The sequence below is a fragment of the Saimiri boliviensis genome, chromosome 14 (genome assembly GCF_048565385.1).
Source record: "Saimiri boliviensis isolate mSaiBol1 chromosome 14, mSaiBol1.pri, whole genome shotgun sequence".
In the NCBI taxonomy this organism is placed as follows: Eukaryota; Metazoa; Chordata; class Mammalia; order Primates; family Cebidae; genus Saimiri; species Saimiri boliviensis.
Genome location: NC_133462.1, coordinates 29,864,515 through 29,872,695, shown reverse-complemented (window position 1 = coordinate 29,872,695; position 8,181 = coordinate 29,864,515).

Here is an 8,181-nt window from a genome sequence, read left to right as displayed (position 1 = left end):
CGCCTCCCAGGCTCAAGTGATTCCCTGCCTCAGCCTCCCAAGTAGTGTACAGGTGTACACCACCATCTTCAACTAATTTTGTTATTTTTAGTAGAGATGGGATTTTACCATGTTGGCCAGGCTGGTCTTGAACTCCCGACCTCAGGTGATCCACTCGCCGCGGACTCCCAAAGTGCTGGGATTACAGGCATGAGCCACTGCGCCCAGTAACTTTTTGAATTTTTGTAGACAAGGTCTTGCTATGTTTCCCAGGCTGGTCTTGAACTCCTAGGCTTAAGCAATCCTCCCACCTTCACCTCTCCAAATGCTAGATGACAAGTATGAGTCACTGCATCCAGCCCTGACATTTCTTTCTCATGGTTCTGGAGGCTGGGAAGTCCAAGATGAAGCTACTGGCCGGGTTCAGATGAGGGCTCTCTTCCTGGCTTGCAGACAGCCGCCTTCTCGCTGTCTACATGATGGAGAGAAGGGGGAAAGAGACAAGCTCAGCTGTGTCCCTCCCTGTAAGGGCTCTAATCCCATCACAAGGGCCCCACCCTCATGACCTCCTCTAACCCTAATCACCTCCCAAAGGCCCAGCTCCTAATAGCATCCCATTGGGAGCTAGGGTTTCAGAACAGATGTTTGAGGGAGACAGAAGCATGGAGCTTGTAATGGTCAGGATTTAGGACTTGTGCAGCCACTGGCCAGCGTGTAGATCTCTACAAAGGAGTAGTTACGGGGACTCTAGGTGGGAACCAGTCTCCGACCATCTTCATGGGTTTTTTTTTTTTTTTTTTAGATGTAGTTTCACTCTTGTTGCCCAGGCTGAAGTGCAGTGGCGCGATCTTGGCTCACTGCAACCTCCACCTCCTGGGCTCAAGTGATTCTCCTGCCTCAGCCTCCTGAGTAGCTGGGGTTACAGGTGCCTGCCACCATGACTGGCTCCTTTTTGTATTTTTAGTAGAGGCGGAGTTTGACCACGTTGGCCAAGCTGGTCCCAAACTCCTGACCGCAGGTGATCCGCCTGCCTCAGCCTCCCAAAGTGCTGGGATTACAGGTGTAAGACCCTGTGCCTGGCCCTTCATGGGGTCTTAATGGGCACAGGGTGGGCGATCAGGAAGGGCAGGTAGAACAGAGGAGCCATGCCTGTGCCTGCCGCCTCCTGTCCAGTGCCTGCCAGCAATGCCGAGATCAGTCAGCCACTTCCCACTCCCACCTACCCACTGTCCACACCTCCACAGCCGAAACTTACAGGGATGGGAGTCCTGGGAGAAAGGGCCCAGCCTAGGCGAGTTGATAGAGCAGTGCAAAGCCAGCCCTGCCCAGTGCCCTATCAGCTGGGACTCAGGTTATGGCGTTTTCTCCATTGCCAGGGTAAGAATGGACCTCTGGGGTCACCATTTATACATGAGGATGACTCCCCAGGGTTATTAAATTTTTTTTTAGAAGTCCCAGTCTGTCACCCAGGCTAAAGTGCAGTGGCGCGATCTCGGCTCACCGCAACCTCCAACTCCCGGGTTTAAGCAATTCTCCAGCCTCAGCCTCCTGAGTAGCTGGGATTGCAGGTGACTGCCACAATGCCCAGCTTAATTTTTTTGTATTTTTAGTAGAGACAGCGTGTCTCCATGTTGGCCAGGCTGGTCTCGAACTCCTGACCTCAGGTGATCCACCCGCCTCAGCCTCCCAAAGTGCTGGGATTACAGGCGTGAGCCACTGTGGCCGGCCTCCCCTGGGTTTTATGTTTTGGCCAAACTGTGTAGTGACCCCTGCTGCCTACTTGTTCTTATTTCAATTCTCCCACTATCAGGAAGGTTTCCTTCTATTTATGGCGTTGTTTTTTTTAATTTTCTTGAGATAGTTTCTCACTGTTGCCCAGACTGGAGTGCAATGGTGTGATCTCCGCTTACTGCAACCTCAGCCCCCGGGTTCAAGTAATTCTTGTGCCTCAGCCTCCCAGTAGCTGGGATTACAGGCATGTGCCATCATGCCCGGCTAATTTTTTTTTTTTTTTTTTTTTTTTTTTTATACAGAGTCTTGCTCTGTCGAAAGGCTGGAGTGCTGTGGTGTGATTTTGACTCACTGGAACTTCCCCCTCCTGGGTTCAAGTGACCCTTCCTGCCTCAGCCTCCCGAGTAGCTGGGATTACAGGTGCATGTCACCACGCCCAGCTAATTTTTATATTTTTAGTAGGGACGGGGTTTCATCATGTTGGCAAGGATGGTCTCGATCTCTTGACCTCGTGATCCCCTCACCTCGGCCTCCTAAAGTGCTGGGATTACAGGCATGAGCCACTACGTTGGCCTTAATTTTTGTATTTTTAGTAGAAATGGGGTTTTGCCATGTTGGTCAAGATGGTCTCAAACTCCTGGCCTCATGTGATCTGCCCACCTCGGCCTCCCGAAGTGCTGGGATGCCAGGCATGAGCCACCATGCCCAGGCCAGGCCTTTTTTCCTTCTTTCGAGACGGGGTCTTACTCAGTCACCCAGACTGGGCAACAGTGGCGTGATCTTGGTTCACTGCAACTTCCTCCTCCTGGGCTCAAGCGATTCTCCCACCTGAGCTTCCCAAGTAGCTGGGACTACAGGCATGTGCCATCATGCCTGGCTAATTTTTTGTATTTTGGGTATAACCGGGGTTTCACCATGCTGACCAGGCTGGCCTTGAACTCCCGACCTCAGGTGATCCGCCCACCTTGGCCTCCCAAAGTGCTTGGATTACAGGCAGGAACCACTGCACCCAGCCCTTTTTTTCTTTTGAGACAGGATCTCACTGTGTTGCCCAGGCTGGAGTACAGTGGCATGATCACGGCTCACTGCAGCCTCCAACTCCCAGACTCAAGTGATTCTCCCATCTCGGCCTCCCAAATAACTGGAACCACAGGCGTGCACCCTCACACCTGGCTAATTTCTTTTCTTATTTGTAGAGATGAGCTCTCGCTGTGTTGCCCAGGCTGATCATGAATTCGTGGGCTCAAGCGATCCTCCTATCTTGGCCTCCCAAAATGCTGGGATATACAGACATGAGTTACGGTGCCTGGCTTATGGGCCTTTTTCTAATTAGCTGGTTTGACATTTTTCTCATTGGATATTTGTCTTTTTCTCATTCCTACACAATTTTCTTTTTAAAATTAGGGATAATAAACATGTGGTAAATATTTTTCAAATGTATGTTTCTGTGTTGTTTAGGCATGGCTTTGCTGTAAATATTTGATTTGTGTGTGTGTGTGTGTGTGTGTGTGTGTGTGTGTGTGTGTGTGTTTGAAACAGTCTCTGTTGCCCAGGCTAGAGTGCAGTGGTGGGATCACAGTTCACTGCAGCCTCGAACTTCTGGCCTCAAACCATCCTCCCGCCTCAGCCTCCCAAAGTGCTGAGATTACAGGCATGAGCCACTGTGCCTTGCCAAACTACAATGTTAAATGTCTCTCTTTTGTGCTTTGAGAGGTGTTTCCTGCTGTTGGTACAAATTCTCCCATGTTTTTGTCTTTTTTATAATTTTCAACTTTTATCCGTCTAAGATTTCCTTGGGATTGAAGAGAGGGATAAAAGTTGTCTCACCCCAAAGGCTCCCTGATTGTTTTACGCTGTATATGGATGTGAAATGCCGTGTCCTTATTAAATAAGGTCCCCATGGGTCTGCGTCCGTTTCCAAATCTGCTCTAATCCATCATCGACTTTCCTTGCCAAGTCCTTGCTGTTTTCCTTGGCATAGCTTTCTGTGTCACTCTGTCACCCAGGGTGGAGTGCAGTGGCGTGATCTTGCCTCACTGCAGTCTCCACCTTCTGGGTTCAAGTGATTCTTTTTCCTCAGCCTCATAAGTGTCTAGGATTACAGGCGTGCACCCCCATGCCCAGCTAAGTTTTGTATTTTTTTAGTAGAGTCAGAGTTTCACCATGTTGAGCAGGCTGGTTTCGAACTCCTGACCTCAAGTGATCTGCCCACCTCCGCCTCCCAAAATGCTGGGATTATAGGCATGAGCCACCGCATCCAGCCGCTTTGTGTGTCTTAATATCTTGTCATGCAGGTCTTTTATCTTTCCTTTTGTTTATGAAAGAAGAGCTTCATTTCCAGCTGTATCCACAGACTGATTCCTCTTGACTAGAATTTCTGTGGTGGGGGGGGGGGGGGCCCAAACCCATGGATGAAAAATGTCAGTGAACTTTTCAGCTTCTGACCACATGGTGGACTAGATTCTCAATCTGAAGAGCAATTAGAACTAAGAGGAAGACGCTGGTCTTGACCCAGTGGCTCATTCCTGTAATCCCAGCATTTTGGGAGGCTGAGCATGGCAGATTGCTTGAGCCAGAAGTTCGTGACCAGCCTGGGCAACATGCCAAGACCTCATCTCTACAAAAAAAATACAAAAAAATTAGCTGGACATGGTGGCATGTGCCTGTAGTCCCACATATCCTGGAGGCTGAGGTGGGAGGATCACTTGAGCCCGGGAGGTCGAGGCTGCAGTGAGCTATGATTGCATCACTGCACTTCAGCCTGAGCAACAGTTCCAGACTCTGTCTCTGGAAAAAAAGAAGACAGGAATTGAAGCTAATGACTGAGATTTAAACCACTGGACAGGTTTAATAGTAGATTTGAGAGAGTTGAAGAGAAAATTGGTGAGCTGGACAAATTTCCCAAACATGGGGTCAATAAAAACAACCAAAAATGCTGGGTTAAAACAAGTTAAATTTGTATTAATTTATCAGCAAGGCAACCAGAGAATCAGGAGCAGTAAAGCTAAAATGTCATTGTAGCCCCAGGAGGGGACAGCTTAGGTGTCAGACAAGGTGGATTTGAGTCTGATAAGGCCTCAAAGGTGCCTTTTCAACATAACGGTGAACTGGAAATCAGCGTAAGTTCTTTAACACCTACATCCCAGGAACTGAAAGGAAACTTGGTATCTCAGACCCGCTCTTAGGAGGAGGCAGTGAAATCTGACCTGATACGTAACCTCGCATGAATTTGCAGCTCCAACCACATCATCTGGGTGTCTGAAAATCCTCAAGTAGAAAACATGGTTCAGAGCAGTCCAGGCTGGGCACAGGGGCTCGTTCCTGTAATCCCAACACTTTGGGAGACTGAAGCAGGAAGATGACTTGAGGTCGGGAGTTCAAGACTTGGCTCGGCAATATTGCAAGCCCCTGGTCTCCACAAAAATGAAAAATTTTTACTTTTATTTAAAAAAAAAAAATTTTTTTTTTAGACAGTTTCACTCTTGTCGCCCAGGCTGGAGTGCGGTGGCGCGACCTCAGCTCACTGCAACCCCTGCCTCCCGGGTTCAAGTGATTCTCCTGTCTCAGCCTCCTGAGTAGCTGGGATTATAGACATGCGGCACCACACCTGGCTAATTTTGTATTTTTAGTAGAGACGGGGTTTCACCGTGTTGGTCAGGCTGGTCTCGAACCCCTGTGCACTGCGTGTCTAGACCAGTGCATTCTGCTGTTGCAGGCTGAACAGACTACAACAAATGGACATGGAATAAACATAGAACCAGTCCAATCTGGTTCAGCTTTGTTACTAACAAAATGTAACGAGATAATAAGTTTTTTCAGTGCAACGGACCCCCAGGTTGCAAGTCACATATTGCTGGAGCATTACACAGATGAGCAAAGCATGCCCCAATTTATAACCATTGAGTGGGATGAAAAAGTCTACCACAGGTGGAACCCAAGTACTCGGATCAAGAAATAGGGATCAGTCCGGGTGTGGTAACTCATGCCTGTAATACCAGCACTTTGGGAGCTTCAGGAGACAGATCACCTGAGGTCAGGAGTTTGAGACCAGCCTGAACAACATGGTAAAACCCTGTCTCTACTAAAAATACAAAAAAAAAACCCAAAAAACTAGCCAGGCATGGTGGCAGCCACCTGTAATCCCAGCTACTCAGGAAGCTGAGGCAGAGAGAATTGAACGTGGGAGACGGAGGTTGCAGTGAGCTGAGATCATGCCACTGCACTCCAGCCTGGGCGACACAGCAAGACTCTGTCAAAAAAAAAAAAAAAAAAAAAAAAAAAAAAGAATGGGAACCAAATTAAAAAGAGAAAACTGGATGCAGTGTCTCATGCCCAGGAGTTGGAGACCAGCCTGGGCAACATAGTGAGACCCCGTCTACAAAAAATACAAAAATTAGCTGGGTGTGATGGCATATACCTATAATCTCAGCTACTTGGGAGGCTGGGGTGGGAGGATCACTTGAGCCCTGGGAGGTTGAGGCTACAGTTAGCTGTGATTGTGCCATTGCACTCCAGCCTGGGCAACAGAGCAAGAACCTGTCCCAAAAAAATAAAAGGGGAGCCAGGCACAGTGGCTCATACCTATAATCCCAGCACTTTGGGAGGCTGAGGCGGGCAGATCATTTGAGGTCAGAAGTTTGAGACCAACCTGGCCTGCATGGCGAAACCCCATCTGTACTTAAAAAATATATACAAAAAGTAGCCAGATGTGCTGGTGGCATGTGTCTGTAATCACGGCTACTTGGGAAGCTGAGGCCAGAGAATCACTTGCACCTGGCAGGTGGAGGTTGCAGTGAGCAGAGATTGTGCCACGACACTGCAGCCTGGGCAACAGCACGAGACTCCGTCTCAAAAAATAAAAGCGGAGGGGGCGGTACCTTGTTTGTTACATTGCGCACTTGACCGCCAATAACTCATCATCGCCCCTGCACGTGATGCTGTCATATCACCCCACTGCATTTTCCTATCTCCCCTGTGGTAACCCTCTGCCTGTGAAACCTGCCCTCAAGCTCCAGCTTGAAGAGACAGATTCAAGATTCGCCTACCGTCTCCTCGCCAGTTGGCTCTTGAGAAAGCTTTTTAGGCTGGCTGTGGTGGCTCACGCCTGTAATCCCAGCACTTTGGGAGGCCGAGGTGGGCGGATCACCTGAGGTCAGGAGTTCGAGACCAGCCTGGCCAACACGGTGAAACCCCAGCTCTACTTAAAAAACTAAAATAAGCCAGGCATGGTGGTGCATGCCTGTAATCCCAGCTACTTGGGAGGCTAAGGCTGGAGAATTGCTTGAACCTGGGAGGTGGAGGTTGCAGTGAGCTGAGATCGAGCCGCTGCACTCCAGCCTGGGCGACAGAGTGAGACTCTCTTAATAATAATAATACTAATAATAAAGAAATAAAGCATTTTAAATTTTTATTTATTTTCTGTAGAGGCAAGGCCTCACTGTGTTGCCCGGCTGATCTCAATCTCCGGGCCTCAAACACCCCTCCCGTCTCAGCCTCCCAGAACGCAGGGATTCTAGGCGTGAGCCACCATGCCTGGCCCATTAGTGTACTAATAATATAGTGAGACCTTCCTTTTTTTCTCAGAAGCCAGTGCTGTCAGACAGGCTTCTGTGCACATCTGGAGAGAGTCCATTGCTCAGTAACAGGGGCTGTGTTCCAATAAAACTTTGTCCCTTGAGCTATAGCTGGTCAAGCTCTGGTCTAGGACATTAGACCCTGACTTTTCTTTTCTTTTCTTTTCTTTTCTTTTTGAGACGGAGTTTTGCTTTAGTTACCCAGGCTGGAGTGCAGTGGCGCGATCTCTGCTCACTGCAAGCTCCGCCTCCTCGGTTCAAGCAATTCTCCAGCCTCAACCTTCCAAGTATCTGGGATTATAGGCATGCACCATTATGCCCGGCTAATTTGTGTATTGTTAGTAGAGATGGGGGTTTTGCTATCACGGCCAGGCTGGTCTTGAACTCCTGACCTCAAGTAATCCGCCTGCCTTGGCCTCCTGAAGTGCTGAGATACAGGTGTGAGCCAGCTCGCCCAGCCCTCTCTGGCTCTCTGATTCTTCCTTCTCTTCCTCCTTCTCTTTTCCTCTCTCTCTCCCTACCCTCCCTTCCTCTCTCCTGCCCCTAAATCCCTCCTGGCAGCTGCCTGGCCCAGCCTCTGCCCTCTGTGCTGGAGTATGCACTAAAAATACCCTGGTGCAGCAGAGGCACCTGGGGACCCTGCAGCAGGTGGCAGAGGCCAGATGTGCAGCCTTCGCCTGGGCACATCCGCAGTCCCTCCCCTGTATTCACCCTGAGCTGCAACCACCTGGATTTCTGCTCCGGGGCCTTGGAACCCACGGTGCCCTCTCCCTAGAATGTTCCATTCATCAGTCAACAAATATTGTCCAGGCACAGTGGCTCACGCCTGTAATCCCAGCACTTTGGGAGGCTGAGGAGGCAGGCGGATCACCTGAGGTCAGGAGTTCGAGACCAGCCT